We start from the raw sequence: 24,905 nt of genomic DNA, 5'->3' as shown, positions 1-24,905 counted from the left end.
TACTCTAAGGATTTTTGGCTCTTGTTATACATGGGTGATGAAAAGCATTTGTTAATTGGGCTGTTAACTTCTCATCACTTGCTGCAGTCAGTAAAAATCCAAGCTAGAGGCCTCTCTTCAGCCACTCTGAATATACTGTTTTAAACATGCACTGTACAGTCCTTTGCACCTTCCTCTGAAGAATGTGTCATTGCTGGTACAAAATACTGGCTACACAGACTAACTTTTCATTGTGTCCTGTGTTCATCCCCCCCCAGCCTGTCCCCACCCTGTATATGCTTCTGATGTCAATGGAAGGTTTTCATTTGGGATACATGGGATCACACATGGGTACATCATCGAGTCCTGCATTATTCCGCAAGAATCTGGGGTGACAAGGTAGAAATGACTGTAAAGATAGAAAAGTGGTGGTATAAATTGATCAAAGTGCACTTACTTGCATTGGAGGTGTAGTTCCAAATGTCTCCAGATATTTCTGTTCAAGACCTTACCAGGCTTTATAGAGAAATACCTTTCTTTATAGCAGCACTACTTTCAAGTACTTAGGATTGACAATTCCTTCCATAGAAATTGTTAGCATCAGTAACAAGTAGTAAAAAATCTGTAAAAACAAATGTGTTGTTCAATTTAATTGGAAGTATCTAATGGATAGGGCTATCTATAAAAGGGTTTTTTGCCAAGAAATAAATACTTATCTCCCTACATCAGTTAGCGATTTGCTAGCTCTTTATAGGAGGCATTAATCATTCTGTGCTTGTTCCCCCAAACAACTAGAAGAAACTCTTTCTTTTTAATTGCTCTGCAGCATCCTTACTACATTATTCAACTCAGATTTAATGCTACCACTACTACTACCACTACTTAGCACAGACATAGCATTTTATACCTTCATAGTGGCCTACAGCATTAACTAATGCATTCCAAAACATCCTGCACTTGAATTAAGCAGGTGCACTACTGCAGGTAAATATTTATTTCATTAGCATAATTTGTGGCATAATTAAAGATTACACAAACATAACAGAGATCACATTCTTATTCTATGTCTAGGACCAGACCCAGGTCCTAGGATTTCTCCCTATTACCTGCAACTGTTGTTTGATGTAACTTTCCTGTCATATACACATGTCAAAGAAAAGAGTTCTTTGGGATAAAGTATGTGCAGCGCTCTTTTAGGAAACTATAAACTGGAGGCATTTTCCAGCCTGGGAAAGGAGATATTTTTACTCTTAAATTCCTTTGAGGGAGAGGCATTTAGATATGAGTGTGACAAGAGCCATACAAGTACATAGAATGAGAGAGAGCAAGAGAAAGGAAGAAGTGATTAATGTGGATTGGCTACACTACTGGCTAGAAGATGAAACTGAACCAGGAAACATGAGATTTTGGAGAAAGATTTCTTTCCAACTATGGTCAGTTTCAATTTAAAGATACCAGTGACTCTATTGACTCTGATTTCAAACATCTCTGACAATACCCATCACCACCAGCTAGGAATGACTCCTCTAAAGCAAATGACTAAAGATAACCAGTACCAATTGCTCTTCCCAAGCTGCCTGGTATGCTCAAATCACTCCAAGGCTCCTCTCAGGGCTTGAAGGAAGTGACCTGTCTCTAAGGAAGCCTGTCAGAAATCAGCTGAGTGATGATGTCTCACTAGTGCACCAGCTGGGAAAGAGCCAGTCCTTGGCTGGAGTCCCTGCACTGTGCCACAGCCAGGACCCCAGGGCACCACGTCCTCTGCCCCCTTGCTCTGCCAAGCTGCAAAAAGCAAAGCTGCCAAGCCAGGCCCCTCCACAGCTAAGGGTGGCAACAAATCCAAGTCCAGTGCCAGCAGCACTGGAAACTCTGCAGGACACACAGGCATATACAAGTACAGCCAGATAAAGGTAATTTTTTCTTAACTCTTGATTTGACTCTGGAGCAGATGTACTGGCCACTCCCAGGCCTCATGATGTAGACCAAACAATTCTGAAATTACTAGCAAAACAGTGGGCATTAAGAGAGTGTCTCAAGGCTGATTTTGCTTTTGGTTGCTTAAAGAAGACAGAAATGTCTAGAAAATTCTGGCAACAAAATCAGTTGTGTTCCTAGGAAGGTTATGTATTTTTATGGGTTTTTTTTTTTTGGGGGGGGGGGCAGGGAATATCTGTGAGACTATGAATGTAATCAGTAAGTATATAGAACTGCAGCCTAAAAAAATCCTGAAACATTTTCCACAGCGAGGACATTTCTACTCAGGAGCTGTTTGTGACTCACTGTTCCTGTCAAGCAGGTTAATGTGCCTCTAAATTTTGTGTGACAGAAAATGTATCACGGTGTCAGCTGCATTAGGGAATGATGAACACAGCCCGACTGTGGTACCGTTGGACACCTCGAGGTTGTTCTCAGCAAGGACAGGTGGAGGAAGGAATCTGCCTCAGTTCCAACAGAATAAAGGGTCATGGCCAGCTCGTGGGTGTAGTAAGGCAAGTTCAGCCACTTGTAAGAACCATCATCAGTCTCTCTGAAATAAGCCTCCCTGGCTCTTAGAGGGAGGGCATGCTGAGGTGGAACCCATGTGACCTGCTTATAAGCAGAAAAGTGATTTAGAAACAGTGTTTGGTCTCTGAACAACTTCTGCTGTTTTGAAATCACCTTCCACCAGTCGGTCACACATGGCAGGTATGGCCTGTGCAGCCACAGGGAGCTTGCTCTTCCCTGTGAGTGGCTGGGATACGCTGAACTGAGGCACACTCAGCGTGGGGGCCCACGCATCACAAAGGTGCTCATGCCTCTATTGACCAGGGGAGCTCTCAACAGCTTATCCTGCTTTCGGGATCCAGCCTTGTAGCTGTCTGCTTCATGGATGTGCCAATCTACATGGGTTTGACTGGTGATACCCAGTGTGTCTATGGACCATGACTGCTGTGTAGTGAGAATATCAGTGCTTTAGCCTTAAACTATGATTACTTCTGCTTTTCTATTGAAAGAGCAACGTTCACACCCCATATATATCTTAACTGGAATTAAGATCATACACACCCCACCCAGAAATTGTCTTTATCTTTCTGGAAACGGGGTTTCTGAGCCACAAGACCTTTATTGTTGTATGAAATGATGCCATCTCCTGTACTGATGGTCCTAGGGGTGCGGTGCACCAGTTACTGAGGAACTAGAGTCTTGGATCTGAAATGCTCTTGGGTGCAAAGAGGGCAGCATTCCAGCTCTTGTCTTCTCTGACTCTCTGGCTGTTGTTATGGTGCATTTTGCTTGAGCTAAGGCTGATGCTGATAGCTTCCACTATGAGATTTCAATTCCCCTTCACATCTTGATTTATTTCTCTTGTTTTTTTCAAAATCCTTTTTTTTAAAAGTCTGAAGAGTGAAAAAATATACCAAACCAATTATAATCAGTTCTCATTTGTCTGTCTATATATCTTTATCTATTCACTGATGCCTTTTTTGCATAGCTCTTGAAGAAATGCATGGTGGGTGCAGCGCAATGAATAAATATGTCCAGCCAGACTCCCATAAAAAAAGTCATGTCTAAGCAAACTGGTTTTGATCAAATGTCAAAGGTCAAACGGAGCAGATAGTTTGGGCAACCTGTCTGCTCTGTACCACTTTTTCTTCATCCCTCCTGATGCAACACAGATGTCCAGCAGCTCAGCAGCACAATCTGCCTGTGGGGCACCTCGGCAGATAGGCCCCTGCAGCGGCTACAGTGGGTAACACACCAGCTTCAGTCAGATTTATGGTATATCTATTCCGTGAGTAACCTGCAAAGTCTTTCAAATCTCTGGCTTTCTGGATTCCTTCAGTGTCCCTTCCTTCACACTACAAACACTGTAAGAAATATTTACTGAAACAAAGGTGTCCGTCTGCTGCTAAGACTCCACAAATCAACATTTGCTAGGTTGAGATTAAGCAGTTAGCCAGACAAGATAGCCACTGGATCAACAGACATAGCTGTAGCATTAAATAAAACCACTGTGAGAAGGCAATCAATGTGAAATGGACTTATTTCTCAAAATCCCTGAAGTTCTCCCAGGAAGTCTGAGCTGTTTTTTCTGTCTAGCTGCATTCTTCCTGATTCTACAACTGCCATTCTCTCCCCCATACAATCAGACAGGCTTCACAATCCACAAATCCAGACAAAAGGTTGCATTCTTTTCAAATGCCATTTTTGATTGCGGTTTGTTTTTTTGTTTGTTTTCTTGTGAAAATCAGAAATGTGTTTGTTGAAAAAAAAAGAAGCAACTTAAAAGAAGTTCTCAACTCTCCAGGTAACATTTTGTTTCCACAGCTTTACTCTCATTAATTTATCAGCTATTGCAAGACTGTGGATGAAAAATAAGAGCTGGAAATGGTGAGATGTCACATTAATTCACAGATGGCAGAGAACAGCTGGACAGCGTGGCTGCAAGTAATTCCTCCAAGGACGCCCACCCTGAGGAGATTCTGCTCACCATTCACAGTGTTGTGTTACACTCTGGGAATCTGCACCTTAGAAGTAATAGAAAAGACCTGCTGCAACCTTTGTCAGACCCCATGGCTCAAACTCATTTCCACTAATTTCAGTGGAGACACTACAGAGCAAGAAGATAAGCTTTCTCTTCCTGCAGACTACTGCATGCATGGTAAGAGTGAGACAGGTTTAGAGACACACTCATCTGTCCAGAAAGGATGGGGAGGATGGAGCAGGCAAGCTTGCTTATCTGTCACCCAGGAGGTTTTTGTCCTGTCGCTAGAGGACTACACTTCTTACGCAGCATAATGTGACAACTAACAAACCTTTAAAGCCTCGGGAAAAAAAAATAAATACACTGGGGCTTGGAGCAGGTTTTAGTCCACTGCTAGTGAGGCCCTGAGGAAAGGCTGCCTATTTTTATATCCATGTGTCAGGCAGGAGGCTAAACCACCACTCCAAGGCAAGAATGCCACTAAGGCCACTCCCTTCCATCTGCATGTGGCGCGCTCCACCAGCCATGGTGGCGACTGCTACCTCTAACTGTGGGGTTTTTCTCTTCCTGCCAGGACAGCTGCGTGGGGCTGATGACCACTGCTTATCACAACCAGTTTAAAGCCCACGTTTGTATAAGGCTTTCACTGTGACCGCTGAACAGAAAGGAATAGGTCTAAAGAGGAGTCAGAGACAAGCCACTTAACAGCATCTTTGGTTGCTGCTGACTTGTGTAGATCTAGGTTGCCTTGTATCACTCCTCTTTAAAGCCCCTGTCTCACAATTTTGTACTTTCTTGCTTCTCAGGACACTGGTTTAATCATCATAGGCATCCCACTGCCCTCCACTCCATATATCCTTTACAACAGAGCCATGGGATGGCACCTTCCATAGCAAGATTTGCCTTCAGGCCACCAAAGTGTTAAACCTCTAATGTGCTCACAGACAGGCTGTGTCTTTCCATCCTTGAGGGCAGGCTTGTACTAAGGTCCAGAACGCCCTCCCTTTGGTCACTCCAAAGGCCATTAAAGTTAGTGGTAGGGTATGTTGTAGACAGTGGCAGGATCAAGTGGGTAAGAGCTTCATAATTAAAAGGACTTAAAAAATTCAGAATCAATTGATCAGATGTGGCAACCCATCAGCAGGCAACTGATTTCTGAGATGTTGCCAGCCCAACCTTCAGAAAGCATCCCTAATTCCCAGTGTGCCAAAGAGGATGAGGTGTTTTTGGAATTCCTGAAATGAGTCTCAGGAACATCGAAATGGTAAGCACCAAAGGCATTTCAAGTCTGGAGTTCGTATAATTTGGAGGTCAAACTCGTTCCCAGAACATTTTGTCTCCAAAATGTTGGTGGAAATACTTTGCCACATACAAGTCAGATCATTTTGTTGGAAACCATTGTGGTCATCCCTGCTGCTTTACTGAGCACATATTGTTACTATTTTTAAGAAAGAGAGTCTCACTGAGCTTTTCCCCTAATCTAAGAATAGGAGGTTTTTGGGATAATAGCTTTATTGCAGAGTGGTCTCAAGGCAAAAATGTAACTATCCCTGCTCAAGACAGAAGGCTTCCAAATTTGTTAAAAAATACATGCATTTGACGATTTTACTGTAACTTATTTTGAGTGTGAAGTAAAATAGGGGAATTTTTGTGGTTTGACTTGTATTTCTGCATTTATATATGGTAATTAAATGTGAAAAAAGCCAATTAAAAACAAATTTTGGCAAGAGATTAGTCAAAATATGTACACTTGAATTTTTTAGGGGCTTGAGGAGGCATTCCTTTGACATTTGCTTTTTAAAAAAAATGGCTTAAAATATGACACTTCAAAAGCAGTTGCTCTGTGTGTTCACAAAGTCGTTTCCATATGCAGAGTTCATGTCAGATGTACAAATATGTATGTGCCCACATGACCATAACCATTGATAATAGGCTAAATAATTATTTACACAGTGCCTTCTCAAGACTAGTGGACCTCTGTTAGTGCTCATTTTATAAGAAATAAGTACAGAAAACAAACTATACCAGTAATAAATGTCCCTACCCCATTCAGTGTGCTAGGGAATGAGCTACTCTTGGTGTCACGAAAAAAGAACAAGCGACCTTATACAGCTGTCAGGATTTTCTTACCTATTTCTGTGAATGTGATTGTGTCTTGACCTGGTCACATAACTTTTTTGTATCTCATCTTCCTCATTTGCAGAGTGGGTATAATTGTGTCTCTGAGTGCTGTCCAATATAACAAAGCAAAGTGCACCAGGAGCACAGAAAATCATTCCGGGAAAGGGTTGTTCATTGTTATACATAAAAATTGCCTGATTAGCTAACGCTGCTGTGAAAGATAGGAAGGTGAAGTGCTCAGATGGAGTGAGAACTCATCAAGGTTTTTTTGTTATTGCAAAATATTGTTTAAAATAAACTGAAGGTTCAGATGTGTTACTGTGGGAATGAGCTGTGCTCAGCCTGCTGTGCTTTGTTCCTGTCTTGTGGGCCTCTGCTCTCTTGCTAGGCAGAAGCCCCAGCTATGATCCATTCCCACTCCTGCCAGAAGGCTCTTTCCAGAGACAGTCCCACACCTGCCTTGGGGACTGCTCAGCTGCTGGGCCATAACTGTTCCTCCTGCTAGAAAAAAATGCAGCCTTTGAGACCAAAACCATCTGCTCTGAGCAAACCCCTGCAGGAAAGCCAGGCAAGCGTGAGGTCTCATGGGGACTAGGAGTGTTAGTGCAATATACAGCCATCACTCGAGACAATTAAGAAATCTGCTCACAGGAGAGGCGATGATAAACACAGTGTTGTGGGCTACCTGGTGTTTATCCTAGAGATTTTGAATTTAAAAGATAAATAAACAAGCAGCCTTAGAGCATCAGTCAGGAAGAAGGTACAGAACTGTATCCTTTTGGGATAGACGTCTGGTTTTGTCAGGGAAAAGGAGACCTATCTTGCTTGTGCCAATGCATTTATGCACTTTGTCACCCAGATCTCTTTGTTAGCCTGCAGCTCCTTTCCCCTGCTTGGTAGCCTGCCCAAATGTGGAGGTATTCTCACTTCATCTCCTTTTATCCCCAACTTTCCCTCTGCTCCGAACCCGACATGTGAGCTGTATGCTTTCAAATTTGCCGTGCTTTCTGGCCCCTGAGGTGGCGGTGCCTGGGTGCAGTTGTGAGCTGCTGAGCAGGGTGCAGGTGTCAGGGTGTCCTCCCTCTGCCCCAGGGGCTCATGTGGGAAAGTGCAGTGTGAGCTGGGTCCCCCTACAAAACCAAGAAGATAGGCAACCAAGTCTTCCCTCTGGAGACTGGGGGAATGTATGTCTGTGGAGAGGTTTTGCCTCTTTCTGCTGGTAATGGACAGATGTATAACTTTGTGTCCTTCTCTGAGTCCTAGATCTGCATTACCCAAAATTGTTAAGTATAATCCCTTCAGCAGGCCCCAAATTCTTGAGTCACACGTGTTGTGATGCTGTTTCTCCCAAGATGGCAGAGAACATGCCAACACCAGGAAGTGGCAGACTGGTAATTTTGTCCCCCATCCTCACTTCTCCATTGTGTTTAGTACAAGCTGGGATCTGGTGACACAAACACAGCTTCAGTGAATCAGCAGCAGCTGGCAGGGAAAAACTTATGTCTTCACATACAGATCTGTCAGCAAGATATTCCTAGTCTGGACTGGTCTGCAACAAGATTTGTGCTATTCAGGAAAAAAAAAGGCAAATAACAAGACTTCTGCCCTAGGATCATGCCTAGCAAATTAATACCAAATATCAATATTTATATAAATGTCAATCTAAAAATATAAAAATAAAATATCAAATTTAATAAGCACAATAGAAACATCTGGTCACTAGCTGCAGACCAGTTACCCCATGCATCTCCAGAAATTTGGGTGGAAAGAGGAAAATAGGGAGAGGAAGAAAGAAAAACATTCCTTGTAAAATAAAATTCAGACATTCCCATAATTAAAAGAGGAATACAACCTGAATAATCGATCACAGACATTAACACCGAGATGAACACACTTATGAAGAAAGTAATAAACAAAAAATATGTAATTGCCTCCAAGCATTCCTGTCACATTTCTTCCTTGTATTAAAGCGTGGAGGGTTTGATGGAGAATTTTTGTGGCAATGCTTGCAAGGCATGTGGCACAGTACAGGAGGGAGGATTTTTCCATTGCATTCTCTGCCACTCCGCTGTCGAGCACCAAAGAGGCACATTTTTTCCTAAGTGTGTTCTTGTTTGTTGGTTTTGGTGATGGTAGTGCTGCAGGAGCAGTGCCTTTTCCAGATGGCATTCTGAAGGCTCCTTCTCTCCTGGCTGAGCCATCAAAGATCCCTGGAGACAGGAATTGTCACAACCAACTGGAGGGAGCATTCGTCTTACCCAGATACCCATATCTGGCAGTCGCCTCCATGGACTGCTTAGGAGGGATACAGCAGTAATCTGTATCTGCCAGCTGCCCTGCTTCACATTTTCTCTTAGCTTCTCTTTGAAAATTGCCATAGAAGGAGGCTTCGTCTCTTCTTCAGACTTGTCTGTATCTTTATAACATTTACTTTTATCTTTTAGCAAAGAATTTCACTGGCCATGAACCTATTCTTTAGGAAAGAACTTTTCTTTTTTCTTTGTACTCGTCAGTTCATCACTCATGTGAGACCAGATGCTGAACTAGGGGAAAGCAGTTTAAAGCTTGTCCAAACTAAAATCTTCTTTTTAAACTCACCCTTACAGGACTTGTCAGCAGCTCCAGGCATCACTGGAGCATATTGAAAAGCCATTTGTGACATCTGCTTTCTGCAATTTAAGTCTGGGTCTTGCCACAAACTGCTTAAACTGGAAGAGCATTAAAAGGTTAAAAGGACAGCTGCACAGAGCAAGTCCTCCCCAGGGATCCAATATTAGTTGGTCTCAGGGTCCTGGAGGTAGAGAGAGGTTAAGAAACAATTGCAGACATACCACTGAGCATGGCTGAGAAAGTCACTCTCCCACTGCGATTCTAACCAGGTGAGGAAGAAGCTGAATCTCGAGAAAGACCAGCACTTCATCTTAGCTGAGCATTTTCACCTTTCCTAAGCAACTTAATTGACTTCCTGTGTAAATGAGCACATGTTGAGGACACTGCAAGCTCAGGGTGGGGGAACTGATAGTCAAGCACAGACAGCTCCCATCTCTTCTCTGTGGAAAAACATTCAGGATTTGGCCCCAGCAGTCATGCAAAAAATAAGAATCCGGAAGCACAGCACCTGAGCAATGGTGGGAAAGACCTCTCTTTCCATTCCTCTTCCTTCCTTTTGCACCAGATGTTCTTCCCTTGATCCCCCACATGCAGCCCTTTGGATGCATGGCTAGGACTACACCTCCTGCCCACCAGCCCTGTTCTCTTGAGTGACATATGCAGCATGGAGCTGGGTGCCTCTCTCCAAGACCCCTATCCTGGCCTACAGAGGTTCTCCATCCCATCTCTCCCACCCACCCTGGCATCAACTTGGTCCCTGACAATCTATCTCAGCAGAGTTCCCTCCCTGCTATGGAGCAAGGCACAGAGGGACTGTCGAGACCCTTTCCCTGCTGTGATGTGTCTGGCAGGGGGAAGGAATTGTTACCTGATAGTGAGGTGGTGATGGGAAACTTCATGGCTTTGATTCCCTGCACAGGGGCAGAGGAAATCAGGCACAGATGATTTTATTCTTTTCCTCTTTCCTGTCATACTGCCACTGATGAGCAGTTTAACTAGCTTAAGTGAGTTTTAAAGTGGATTTTACAGATTAGATGATGATCTTAATGTATAGCGTTTAACAAAACTGTTAGTTTAAATTCTAATGCTGTAATTCTGAACCAAAATGTTCCACATTGTTTGAAATTAAACTCTTTTCTCTGGCATACAGGAACTAGAAAGAAAACAACTCTGTCTTAGCTGTCCAAGCTAAAAAAAGCACTTTCATTGCTCATAAAATAAAATACAGAAATTTAATAATTCAGAAGAAAAAATATTTTATTTTAAAGCTGTCTGTGACAGTTTGATCACTACTGTGTTACATGCAACTGTGTTACCTACATAACCACATGGCAACAAAAAGAAAACAAACTAAAGGAGATCTGGCATGCGCTTGGAGTTTTCCTTCTGAGAGGTGAATTTTTATTCCCACTGCAAAACCTGATTTCATGCCGTGTGTGTTAAAATCATCACTTCTTACTAGCAGGTACAGTTAAGAGATAAAACAGAAGAGCACAGGGTAATGTTAATAAAAGAAACATTGCTTGTTCCCCAACTGCCCGCAGAGACCAGCAAGAAGATCCCTGCACAAGAGCCAGCATGGCGTGCAGCACTGCTTTGGATTTCTGCTCTTTCCCTATATAATTTGTTCCACATGCTGTTTACCCACTGATTCTTCCAAACCACATCTTGGCTAGAAGGCAGGTGATGACAGGTCATGGAAAAAACCAGAAGAATTTTGCAGCTTGTCTTGGCTGTACTGAATATGCCCTCGTGCTTGGAGCAAATCAAACACTTTGTGCCATTAACAAACTGTCGCAAGTCCAGTGAGCCTTCCTTCCCGGGCAGGAGCTAGAAAGAGGCACCAGGGTTATAAATGACAGCAAGTTATGGGATGACTTCAGCGCATTGACACTCACAGCAGAGAAAACAAGGTATAGGCTGGCTTGTATGAGCAGATGCATGAGTGTACTTTGCTCTGGATGGGTGGAAGGGGACAGGGAGACTGTTCCTCAAAACCAGTATGTGTCACACCTTCCTTTACTGCCTACCTGGGAGCTGCCCTTGAAGGAACAATCCTTCACAAATTCCTTGTCCTACAAGCCACTAAGATGTCACTTGCTAAAGATACACTGGGAAGCAGCATGTGCAGTTGACGAGTATGGCAAGGTTTACCTCTTTCATTGCATCAAAACTTCACAGTCAGTAAAAGTAATACCTCCATGAAAATGCATAAATTATAGCTCATGCTGCACAAACCTAATCTTTAATAAATAGACATGAGGGAAGAAACCTCCTATTTTGGAAGTTGTCCTTACTCTGCAATATGCAAAGGGAAGGAACCATATAACTCTGACTCCTTGGAGAGTGATAAAGCTATGTGGTTCCTTGGTAATATCTTCTCTGCTTCTCTGGGTACCACTGAGGGAAAGCGCAAGACTTCACATCTGGGATCTGACCAGTGGAAGTGAAAGGCTAAGAAAAGGGGGAGAAATGTGACATCTGGAGGCTGTGTTGCTCCAGTGCCCATTTCTTGTCCTGGCAGGCATACATCTGGAAAGGGCAGTACAAGCAATGGGACTGAGCCTGAGCATGGGCTCAATGGCAGCTGAATAAATGTGCAGGGATTTGCGTCAGTACGTTATTTTTGCTGCCGGACCCTGCTGAATTTATTTGACCTGGAAGTCACTGATCATCTCCCCAGCTGGGAAGAGAACAGCAGCACATGCTGTGACCTGTATAAAAATCTAAGCTGCAATGGCTGAAAGAAAGAGAGGAATCTGTGGAGGTATATTTATGTGTCTGTGTCAAAAGATCAAGTCTACAAAATTACTGGATTGTTACACCAGTATGATATGTCTCTGTAGCTAAAGATGAATGGAGACAGAGCTGGAAAAATGACTGTTGTGCCATGCAGTTCATCTAATTTATCGCTATGACAATGTATGCCCATTTTCTGCAACAGTTTTTGTCTAGTTTTTCAATGTTTCAAGAAACGAAACTTCCCATGAAAAGTTACTTCATAGATCACATTGAAAGTGCTCATGGTATTTGTTTCTTTTTAAAAAATTTCCGTCAAAATTTTAAACTTACTAATCTCACTTCAATACTAATAGATGCGTCATTCCAAATCTCAGTGCCTGAATCTCTCAAAAATCTACAGATAACCAGACCTTTATCAATATGGTTCTTTCAATTGTCTTTTCCGTGATGGAATTATTTTGTCCTGCCTGAATTCTACCAGATTTTCCTGGTAATACAATGTAAGGTTCCTTAGACACCAGGCATCAGTTGCTCTGTGATTTTGTATGCCATGGCAAGTCAGTGCCTGACTGCCTCTTGGCTGGCTAAAGAGTCTAGAAGACTTTAGATTTTGCTAGAGTTCATCAGGGTCTACTTTTATGGAAAATTAAAATAATCCAGCACCACAAAGATGTTAGAATATGGCCATTTATTGATATGAATATTCCACTCAGCTACTTTTGCCCAGCTACTCGACATGAACATTTTCCTCCTGACTCAAAAGCTGTGAGTACATTGGAGGCTGTCCAAAGGAGTGAGCTACCCCACTGCCATATGCTTTTGTTACGTGTTGCACAGCCCAAACTTCCAGTCTTCCTTTTTCAGTTCATTTCCCTTGAAAGACTTACCAGTAAGACTTACCAGTGCACTGAAATCCAGATGCAGTCATTCAGAATCTGGCTGTGCCACTTTTTGGGAATAATTAATTTTAAAATTGTTTCTAACCTAAAGCCTACTAAAATTTCTGCTGTCTTCAAGATTGTCTCTTCATCAGGTTGTGATTGGCAGTTTGGAATTGGCATATCAGTATTTCCTTGCACATGCCAGCATTAAAGGGAAAGTACTTGCTCCTGTCTCCAAATAGGAGACGTTTTCCATATGTGCACTCTCCACTCTGTCCTGCCTAATGTCTATACATTAAGATATTATGCAGAAAAGGTTGCAACATTTTGTAGCATACGTCTGTGCAAGTGAGAAGCATGTCTCACACCTGCTTCTTGGCTTTGGGATATTATTTCTCATAATTCTCTTACTACCTGGCCGGCTTGTGGTGCTGCAGGTTTCAAGTGGAGAAGCAGGGCAGCGAAGCAGGGCTTCTCCTGCTTGGGGTGGCAACATACATGAAAGCCTGTGGTCCCTTCTATGACATTGTGCTCATGGGGAGGGCATGCCCTGCAAGAGGTAATGGCCAGGTCCCTTCCAAACAAAGCTGCCAAACCACTTACAAAGGAGCCTCACAAATACTCGCATGGAAAGAAAGCTTGTGACTTCTTTTCTCATTCGAAATTCAGAGAGCTGGTCCTAGATAGCGACCTTGTTCCTTTAAGTAACATAAGCATTGCTGGAGCAGGATTACATCTGTCACAGATAAAAATGCTCTATTTATGCTTTATTGTAATCCATTCACTGGTTTATGGTCCTTGTGTCCTTCAGGGAGTGTTGGAAACCCACACAACGCTCCCAAGCGCTACGTTTTGCATTCGTATCTCCAATTCTGTTGACAGATGTGTACAATCACACTCAGCAGTCAGACAACTCCCTCTTGACTCTGTATCAGAGGAAGAGCAAGAGGGCAAATTATTTCTGCTGAGGTCAGCATTAACTTAAGCTCAAAATAACTCCCTCCAGATACACCTGTCTCAGACGGAAGCATGTGAATAGGAGATCTTCAGTGAATTCCAGCCACTTCCCTATTTCACATTCTATTTGGAGGCTCTGCCATCACACATGTAGACAGCACGCATGCACTCAATTAAGCCAAAAAATCTGCAATCAACCTGATAACTGAGAAAAGAATTACCCTCACTCTGCAAGTGGAATGTAATGGGTTAGTAAACACATATTTCCCATTTTATGTATAAGCGTTGAATATGTAAATACAGCATGTTCCTGGATGCTTCAGGGAAAAGACGATAAATTTACTGAGGACAATCCATTAAAAAAAGAGGCTGATTAATGCATTAATGTTAAATTAAACAAAGGTTTCTGAGAAGATACCATTTAAACAATAGTTTCCACTTTCTCTTTGTTTCAGTTGCTGAGAATATCATCTTCCTTGTTTTTATCCTTTCCATATCAAAAACCAGCTTCTTCTTTCATTCCTTATGATGGGCCACTCCTAATAAAGTTGAGTAGGTCCAAAGAAATGCGATGAATCACTGATTCTCATTCCTTTTTGCCTTGTGCTCAGAGATCCACCCATCCTCCAGGGCAGGGACTCTTTTTTTTGACTGTGTTCCACCCAGCCTCAGTTTGAAGGGATCCTGGTCTCACTGTATCCTGCTGAAAACGTCAGGGAATGTCTGGAAAGAAAATCATGTTTTTGTCAGTCTCAGTTATTGATATTGGCGTGTTCTGGCTAGTGCCTCCAAAGTCCTTCACAACCGCATCTCAGATAGTCACGTGGGGTTTCAGAAGAGATTCTCAGAAGGGTTTGGGAAGTGAAAACAGGACTTTATTCTTGAAACCATCATTGTTGTTGAAATAACCCTTAGTGGCATAAGTCTCTTTCACATCCACTTAAACTAGAGTTTAAACTCCCAAGAACTGGGAGATTTTCCCTGAGTAACCACAAAGCTTCTTAAAGCTGAGGGAGCTACCATCATATTAACCTCAGGCAGCTCTGATATTTTTGTTGACTGTCCTCAAAAAATAATAGTATTAGCAGGTCTGACTTAAAATACAAGGAGCTGTAGCTCCCTCACAGCAGGTGAGCAATCTGTGCAATTGGACATAAATGCTGATAACAAGGCCTCCTTCCAATTAGGAAGCAATAAAACAAACGACATCAGCAAAAATTCCTGCAAGCTTATTCCTTAAGGCTTCTTTGTGCTCTCATAAAACACAAACATTTTTACCATGCATTTTTACCCAGATTCACCAGCTGCTCACAGATATACTGAGGCACTGCTTCTTTGTGAAAATACACAGAAAAGATTGCATGGTGCTGCTGCTGGGGTCAGGGCTGGAGGGATGATTTTACACGGGAGAGGCACAGATGGACATGCACAGACACAGAGCTGCAATCTCTCTGTGCAAGAGGAGTTTGCTATGGTAAGCTGAAAACTCTGTGCATACATTTTAATTTTCAGAAAGCTGCTTGAATGGAATGTACTTGAAAAACAAACATGTTTTGAGAGCAGTCACAACAAATATAAAATTCAGGTTACATGAGGGTCTGAGATTACACCCCCAGAAACATCCTGCCCTTGGTCTCCTCTGTCTGAACTTGGAGGGATGGCTTCTAATGCTGCACAAAGACAGGAGTGCTCCTAGAGATATGCAGAAGACAAATTGTGCGGTTCATTTTTCATCCATGTCTACACAGTTGCCCAGCACAATTACATTGTTTGGCAGTCTCAGCCATTTCTCACATTGTCAGAACTGCTTGGCCCTCTAGTGAACCTCCCTAGTGATGGTGAATCCTGTGGGCCTGTGGTCTCCATCTTCCCCAAAGTCCAATCACAAGCTGTTGGCAGCATGTCTATGCAAAGCACCTGCAAGGCAATTGGATTTTAACATTGCTCTGGAGCACTGAGGAAAGAATGAAAAGAATTGAGGAAGAATTAAGAGCATGAATTACTGGACTCATTACAAAACATGAGTCAATGACTGTATTTGAGCCTGTTTCTGACTTCTGGAAGGTCACTTGTGAATGACGTTGAGGACTCTCAGAAGAATTACTGAGAAGAAGTTTCTTGAGGCAATCTGGGGTTCAAGGAATAAAACACATCATCAAACGAAGGTAAAAAAAAAACCAAAGACCAAGGAGAAAAGCTTATAAGATGGCACAAAACTTGATGTCAGTGTTGTTAATACTGGAAAATACATATTTGGGTTTTTTTATAATGTGCAGGCATGACTACTTTTTCCAGGTTGCTGGAAGGAGTGATTTCACTGCTCTCCTGGATGCAAAATGCACTGCTAGAACATGAACAACCCTTTCTGAGGCCAAGGGCACCTGGCAGGACTAGGGTGGGAGCAGGAGAGGGGCCACAGCACAGCAACCTGACAAAATGATCTCCCACTTCTTTGATGCAGTTGACCCAGAGACTTCCAGAGCAGAGTTGTAGTGGTGACGTAGGAAGAAGCAGTTGTGCTGGCAAAGGGTAGCAGCACTGCCTCTGGGAGACTGGAGTTCAGAAGCAGGGAATGGAGTTCGCCAAAAGTGCTTTTTAACAGCCACTTTGGCTGTGATGTTGACAGTCATTTCTGTCAAATTGGCCTGAATCATCTCCAGCACAGCTCTGTCTGGGCAAAAGACATAAGATTTATAACAATCTCTTGGAACAGTTTTATAAATGCTTTGTAAATGGTTTCTTTGATTTGCACATAACCTTCTTCAGTGGAGATACTGAGCATCATTGAAGTGATGTAGCTGTCTGTGAACGGGGTAAATATGAGCTAATCTTTCTCGTGCCAACAGCCTTTCCTTCCATTCGGGGTACGAATGGCCCCTTCAGTTACAGTTACGATTCAAGATTATGTTGAAAGCTGATAGGTCAGCAGGCCTGTGTCTATGCCAAAAGCCTGCATAGGATGCCTGGGCAAAGCCCAGATGAGGAAAGGAACACTATGGTTGGTCTGGCTAAGAGACCCAGTCAAGTACCCAGAATTAGTGACAAACCAGACGACACAATAAGGGAATTCAGGATAAATACCCTTATTTAGATATATGTGAGGCTTAGACACTTCTGCCCTGTTCAGAAGACTGTCTCACAATATTAAAGAGGGATGGATTGAGTGGGAACTATTCCATATCAGCAAGATCTGCCCTTGTTCAGCCAGTGCGGCCACATTTTTCTCCCCAGGTAACGGGTTCATAACTTTAGCAGTGAAGCAGAAAGCATGGGATTTTCTGCAGGGAGTTTGCCCTCCTGGAGGAAGACCCGTTGGTAAGTGCAGAGCCCTTAGATGTTTCAGATTTTTCAGGGATGGAGATGAAGTTCTTTTCAAACAGGTTAACACAGGGGCCTTCAAAGGTGTTACACAGCTGGTAAAAATTTTGTTGGTTCCTCAGAAGTTCTAAAAGCTAATGAAAAGGTAATAATGCGAAAACAGAAAAGGGAATAGATGGTGCAAAGTGATGGAAGGGTGAGAAGAAGTGTCATGTTAAAGAAAAGATGGAAGGCAATCAGATATATGTCTGAGGTGTGAGGTGTGACTGCTGTAAACCCCACTGGTCTTCACAGGTTTTATGAAAATGGGCTGTTGTGTAAAGGGAGATACTAGAGATATTTCTAAGGGCACAAACAAAGTCAAGAGCTAAGTTAAGAAAAACTAAGTAGGTTGTTTGATCCTCACCCAAGTGCTAGGAAGAAGAGCAATCACTAGATAGAAGCAGCAACAGCACATAGAAGGACACGGGAACAAAAGGGTGCACATCCAAAGCCGACAGCAAGAAGCGTTAGCCTGCTGCAAGAGAGAAGAATCAAAATCTATAAAAGACTTTATTGAATAGAATGAAACAGATGCACCATCAGGAGTTAATAATAAAGGATTGTTGCAAACACATTTCATACTGTTGGGGATCTTCGCAATTTCCTTTGATTAGAAAAGAGCTTTTTGGTGGAGCAGTCCAGAATCCTTCTGTAGAAAAACACTCAGTCATAAAAACATTATATTAACAAAAGCATTTAGATGCATGCATGTGCATGCCTCTGAATATTTGGACCAATGTGGATGAAATTCTCCAGGAAATAAATCATAGGTTTTGAACTGAACTACTTTTCAACACTAGAGCTCATTTTACAGACTTTTATTGCTTTTCAAGGATTCTTCCTGTACAAGCAGATAAATTGTAGCAGTTCTGCACTTTTAAATGTGTCTTCTTATATGCTATAAGGATTGCTTACATCCTATTGAAGATTTTTATTATTTATTATTTTTTGCTTTTATTGAGACTATTAAAAGAAAAGGATATAATAGTTAAAAATTGTCTGTTTTGATTCTCACACTGATCTTTGTGGCTGGGAGCTGCCAGAGATACGTTTGTTATGAAAGAGAAGAGGAAACACCTTGTGCATTGCCCTTGGAAATTTCCACAAATATGCATGCACCTATTTCTAATGGTGCAGGCATGCAGTGGGAACATGAGTCCTCTCCTTCTACACCCAAATAATGGCAAATGGATGACATGACTGAAATACGTCAGTAAGAGCTTTCTATAACCATGGTAGTACAAGGACATGGGTGAGACAGGGCTTTTGTTTAGAGCGGTCTTCACAAACAAGCACCTCTGTTTTGTGCGCTTGTGTCTCCTCCTTGCACAGCAAAGACACATTTAGGAGTGGTGAGAGTCGGGTAGCTCGGAACTATCTGTAATTCTAACAGCAAATCTGTAATGCTAACAGCAAACCAAAACAAGTTGCTCAGAATTTGGTCCCTCCCGTATCCTGACATTGCTTTCAGTCATTCCCTCTAGCTGAAGTCAGCCAGTATGATACTGAAGCCTGAAACATTTGCCTGAAGGAGACGGCTTAAGGGAGGCATCTGGGAGAGGACAAGAGCAATAAACAGACCAAATTCACCACTCTGGGAAGTGGGCAAAACTTAATTGCTGCCAACAGTGAGCTCAGTTATGAGTACAACACTGGGAAGGAGATGCAAAAGCCAAAGTGTGTAACTTAGGCAGGCATTGCACATCATTCACTCTATTTATATGTTTTAAATGGGACGTCCCTGTGGCAAATAAAATAATTCTACAGTGTCTGTCGCTGTGGGGTTGTTTTCTTGGGATGCTTCCCTTGATTAACAACAGGGCCAGGATGGCTCAGCAGCCCACTGCTTAGCTTTTGTAAATGCAAACCCACACATTCTCCCAGAATTTTCAAGCCTTCCTCTTTCTTAACGGGTTCTTGGCCCTGCATTTTCCTGCACACTTCCCCAACTAAAATGGTCCAGCCCTGGGCATGGGAAGCCGTGCACAGCTGTGTGCCCATCTTTCCAGCCCGCCACTGTGACAGCTGGAGCTGCTGGCCAAAACCTTGGAAACAGATTTTTAATTTAGATTTCTGGCCAAGCTGTGGCCTATTTTAAGCCGTTAAAAATACTCTGGATCTCATGCAGATCTCCACTGCCTTTAAGTAAACCAGTGGCAGCAGCACAACTGAGCTTCCCAGTGGCAGCCCCGCGTAAAACTGGGAGGGGGGATCAGGATCCTGCCCATGGTTTTACAGTTTGCATAGAGGATAGAGTAGCTTCGGGTTTTGTTTCAGACTCTCAGCAGATGCAGACTGTCTGCTGTTTTGTCAGTTTAACGGGAATTTAATGTATCTTTTTCTTCTCTCCAGATGTGTTAACAGATACACAGATCTGTGTCTTTATAGCCAGATCCCCGGACAAATGTGCAAAGATGATAAGGGTGCAAAGCGTTCTCCCTTGTCCTCTCCAGAATGTGTCACAGGCTGTCCCAACCCACAGGGTGTTCCTGCTACCTCCCTACTGCCCTGCAGGACCTCATGGCTGGGCTGGGCAGGGAGAGCCAGGGATCCAGCAGTCCCCTCTCACCAGCTGAGTCCTAGCAAAAAAAACCGTTTTCCAGAGATCTGTGGGAAGTCCTGTTGCAGGGCATCACAGCTTTGTTATCAGCTCTCTCCCAGAAATCCCTGGCATTTTGCACAAGGTGCCCCTAGCCCAGAACCCTGAATCTGGCAGGGTAAGGGCAAGCAGAGGGCAGGGGAACCACATGAGCTTGACCATCACCTACAGATCACATCAAGTATTTCTCAGTCGGGAATATATTTAGTTGGGAGTCAGGAAAGATTTTATGGAATCAGAGCAGTTAAAATTCTGTGGTGGGCTTTCCTAAATAGGAAGACCAAAGGATGAGCTGGTTTAAAGTGTAGTTTAGGATGTGACTGGCCTTACATGGTGTCGTGACCTGTGAGATGTGCTGCAGCAGTCCTTGGCCCCCCTGTGCCTGAGTGAGTCAGCCTCTCTAGCGCAGATGGTGCAGGCATCTCATTCTCCTCCAGGAACAGGGATAGGCCAGATCATGCTGCCACAGCATAACAGGGCTCCTCTGACAGAAGCAGTGTCTTCACAGAAGGAAAAGAACTTTGTCTCATCTTTTACACAGGGCAAATAGAGACATCAAACACTAACTTTCTTCTGTTGCCAGTGAGTGGGGTTTGAGTTTAGATCAGAGACCTAAGGAAGATGGTCTGAACACGAACTGTTCATCTCATTTGCTCTTCAATATGGAGCATAGATATGCAGTTCAAATATAAAGGCACCTGGAGACAAATCCGCAGCACTGGCCTGCAGGCTGGGTTGTTCTGTGCCATCAGGCATGGCTGTGCAGTCTGAGCCATTGCTATACTCAGCGACGTGCTCTTCTCTGTGCACAGTGATTGAATGAAGATTGTGCACGAGTTTGCTGCAGCACTTTTATAAATCCCTCCTCAAATCTAGCACTTCCTAAGCCTGTGTTCTTCTCAGTTAGACTTTATTATAGTTGTGTCTTGATGTTACTCTGTCACCTGTCACTACAGGGAAAATTACAGCAGCCAATTTCTGTACGTTGGAACGACATAGGCTAGTTATACGGTGTCCACTGTGATTCAGCATTTGCTGAACTGTTAACACATTTCTTTTCAGCTGACAGTACTCACTGAAACTGGAAATCTAACTGGAGTAAGAGACTTGCACAAATCCACTGTCCTGTAAAATTTGATTCTGAAATTTACGGCAGTGCAGTCAACTTCACTGATGCTCTGTTTTGTTGGTTTTTTTCATTACAATTTTTCCTTCAAATATGGTGCTGATTTATGTGTAATCAAAATTCATACAGAAAAAAAACCCCCAGCGGAGATGAGTGACACAATACAGCTGCACAGAAGCCTGGAAAGCTATGCAGATTTAGGCAAATAAAGCAGACATCTCATGATCCTGACCTACCAGCTCTCCATTTGTGAGAAAAGCTTTTGAGGGGAGACAAGACTTGCATGCTGCAGGCAGCCTTGGTTAGGATGAGATTTAAAAAAATTCATGCATCTTCTCCTCACCAGACAACAGCACTGCCTGATCATGCAGGGTAAGATTTTTACTCAGTGACAGCCACTTCCTCACTCCATCCCTGTGGTCTCTCCTCTAGATCTGCCTCTGGCCTGTCTACGGATTAGGTTGGAGGAGTGAAAATGGTGGGGTCTCAGAGTGGACTTTAGGAAAGGGACAGAGGGTGAGTGAAAAAAACCTCACTTTTGGGTGGACCAAAAACTAGATGCTGATGGGCAAGGGAAAGGAAGCAGAAAGGCGGTGTTGCAGGTTTGGAAGTCAGAGTTGAAGTCATCAAACTGATAGCCAGCAATATGTGCAGGAACTCAAACAATATGGGGATTCCAATAACAGTAACTTTTAGTTGACATAAAGACACCACACTTCCAAGAGGACAGCAATAATTAGGGAGGAATTTTATTTCACAAAAAAACATAAACAGAGATCAGCTCCTCAGGGTAGGAGAAGTGAGGAGCATGGTCCCTTCCCCTTGAGTTGACCTTGGAATAAGGTCCAGACTGGGAGGGAAACATCAGAAGTCAACGTGACTTGGCACTGGCCATTGCCAAGGGAATGTGATATGTCAGACTCATGTCTAAAAATCCTGTCTCTGTCTGTCTCAATTATCAAGGACAAGCAGCTCTTGTGCAGACTGCACAGGATGGGGCATGGGCACACAGTGGGTTCCCAAACCTGTTCTTTGGCCTTGCCAAGGTCTGTCCCCTCAAGTAAGAACCACTTTTCCCTTCTTTCCTTCAAGGCATAAGTCTCTTCAAAAAGAGATGGGAAACAGGCCAAAGTTCAGTTGGTCTTAATCTCTTCCCCTCTGCCTCCACCTCAGGATTCAGGTCTCATGAAGGGATGCAGCCCCAGTCTCCATCATGCAGCTACATCCTGGTTATGTGGCAGATGATGCAGACACTGTACAAACACTGGTCAATAGTGGTGGTGGGGGTTCAACTCCCACAGCACCTCAGAGTAACTATGTCTGGTCTTCACTTAAACCATCACTTACCTTTTGATCTTCATTCAGTGGGTAGATTGGGTGATAAAGGATCGAAACAAAAGTTTTCTGCCACAAACCTGTAAATGTCACCTTTGTGAAGCAGTAATTCTTGTGTGCAAGTTTGCATACAAAAGGGACAAACCACTTGTGTAAGGGTATTAAATTCTAAAGTCAAAAGAGGATTTACTGTGGAGTTTAAGACTGATCAGTTTTGTCACTTTGCATTCATCAGCTTAAAAATCAAATGAAAGACTGCTTGCTTGCTTTTTGGTTTCTGAGAAATATGGTTTAAGAAATAAAAAGTATAAAAATATATTGCATCTACAAAACAAGCTATAGTAAATAATACCTATTCATACTCTATGTAAATTCACGCCCTAGATTCACAAACAGTGTTCAGAAACTTGCTGGCAGGAGATGCAATAGACAAATATACAGGCTGTTGGCAGAAAAAGCACTTCCATTATTCATTTGTGACTGGTACCCAGGACTGTGATGCTATTCAAGGTAATGTACTGTCTCAAAATAAATCTTTTATCACTACTCACTTCAGCAGCCAGAGCTGGTGGTGTATACAGGCTTGTACAGATACAAGGCCAAATGACGGCCATCTCTTGCTGGAACTACTCTATTGTTACACAGTTTTATTTAAATACTATGCACTGCTCTTTTAGAGGGTTTTATCAAGTTAATGGTCAAATGTGCCTGTGATGCCTTTTCCTGGTCTTAAAATCAAGAGGCATACACGGTTAGAAGGGGAAAAGGGATTTTACCTTGGTATTTATTTTTAAGGATCCTTAGGTGTACACGTCCAGGTCATATGCATTGAGATGTACCCCACTGAGTCTTTCCCTGTGTCTCTGTGTCTCTCTCCTCCCGTGTGTTCATCCCCCCCAACATTGGGTATAACATTATAGGCTTTACTAATTAGCATATCTATCAAAGATTCCCCAATGAGAGGCTCAAGTGAGCCCCCCTCCCCAAGGAACCTTCCCCTGGATGGTTCTATCTTGGTTTACAGAATATGTTCTGGAGAGGACCTTGGGTTCTGAGGCACACTGATCCCTAACTACGAAGCTTCTAAGATGTTTATTCTCTTAGCTTAACAAACAAATCCAAGAATGTAGGCAAAAAGCACTAGGAATACAGAAGCTGTAAAAAGGTATAACGGGTATAACAGGGGTGAAAAAGAAAAGGCAAAAATCTTCATGGCATCACCTGCTAATGGACTCACTGGCGATGTGTACAGTGCCTTTTGTGCACAACATCCAATAAGGTACCTTTATAGCAAAGTCCAGAATCTGTAACAGTTTATGCGGAAAAGTAGTAATGACGAGTGACTGACAGCATTGGAAAAGGTGAAAGGACCTCGTGCTTCCCTGAGGTCTGGACCACAAGAATGATAACAAGACTCAGAACAGAGAGAAGCAGGAAGACAAACTTTTAAAAAGTCTTTCTTCATTAGGCTGGACTGATGCTAACGTAAATGAAAACCGTTTGTCCCTGAAGAGATGAAAATATATATGGTGTTAATAATTTTCATCCCAGGTTGAGTCCATCTTATTTGAATCAAATTAGGGTTTTCATCAGTTTAGATGCTAGAATAGACTTGAAATTGACAAAAAGAAGAGCAAAACTTTTCAGCTGAAGCTTTACATAAGTACAACACTGAAAATACATATGCACAAGCACAGTTAATTACAGTTCCATATAGCAGCAAACACTGGCAGCTTTACCTGTGCTTCATACAGTATTTAAGTTTAAAACTTACCACTCGGAGTCCTTTCTTCTATCTGGAACATGATGGAGGGGTTTTAGTGTGTGGAATCTTAAGCATAGCAAGGGAGACTATTTTGTCATATACAAACTCCAAGAGATAGGAGGAACAAGACAGAGAAAGATGATTCCCACAGAGACTGATTCACTTTTTTCCTAGTTAAGTGGTGCTAAAGGTCTTTGTACCAGGCTAAAAGACTAAAATGAGAAGTACTTAAAAACCTAATAAAATACCTGAATGAGAATTGGTGGAGGTTTCATAAAATGATGGGACATGAAGAGGGCTTTTCTTGCATGTTTTGGATCTAGTTCATAACACTGCATAGCCTTTCAAATGCAGCTGTATTCCTCTGCTGTCTTCTCCTCCAAACACAGAGTAAGTGAATAAAGAGTAGCAAAAAGAATGGAGGAAGAGAAAAAAATATTCCTTTTTTCTGAAGAGAAAAAGAACAGCATTTGTGAGGCATGATGCAGACAAGAGAGCCACTGCTCCCATAGTCATTATGGGACAGGAGGACCCTCCAAAGATACAGACCTTGGCTCTAATAGACTCACCTGGGGACTGGTGATGGCAGGAGATGGGCTTGTGTTTTGAGGAGGTGAAAGCATGGCTGGCTGCAGAGCAGCCAGCAACACACACGGGAGGGAGCATGAGCTGACAGGATTCTCCAGTAAAATTCCGGGTACTGTGTAAACAACGTCCAGGCGAGGCGTGAGAGGGACAGTGATGGGAGAGCACCTATAGCACCGAGCTTCTAGAAAAGAGGGGTTAGAACAGCTAAACTTTAGCTGTGTGGTGCTGCTCACAGCTGTTGCAATTGCCTCCAGTGTGTGGCAATGCAATTGCCCTAGCATTGGGATCCCCCACACCCTGATGGCTCAAAGCAGAACCACTGCCCTAGTGCTGGACCACAGCTCTGTTCCTTCCCCATGCCTCCAGCTTGCACCAGT

This window comes from Corvus hawaiiensis, chromosome 3 (genome assembly GCF_020740725.1).
Source record: "Corvus hawaiiensis isolate bCorHaw1 chromosome 3, bCorHaw1.pri.cur, whole genome shotgun sequence".
Taxonomy (NCBI): domain Eukaryota; kingdom Metazoa; phylum Chordata; class Aves; order Passeriformes; family Corvidae; genus Corvus; species Corvus hawaiiensis.
This window is presented reverse-complemented; position numbering follows the sequence as displayed.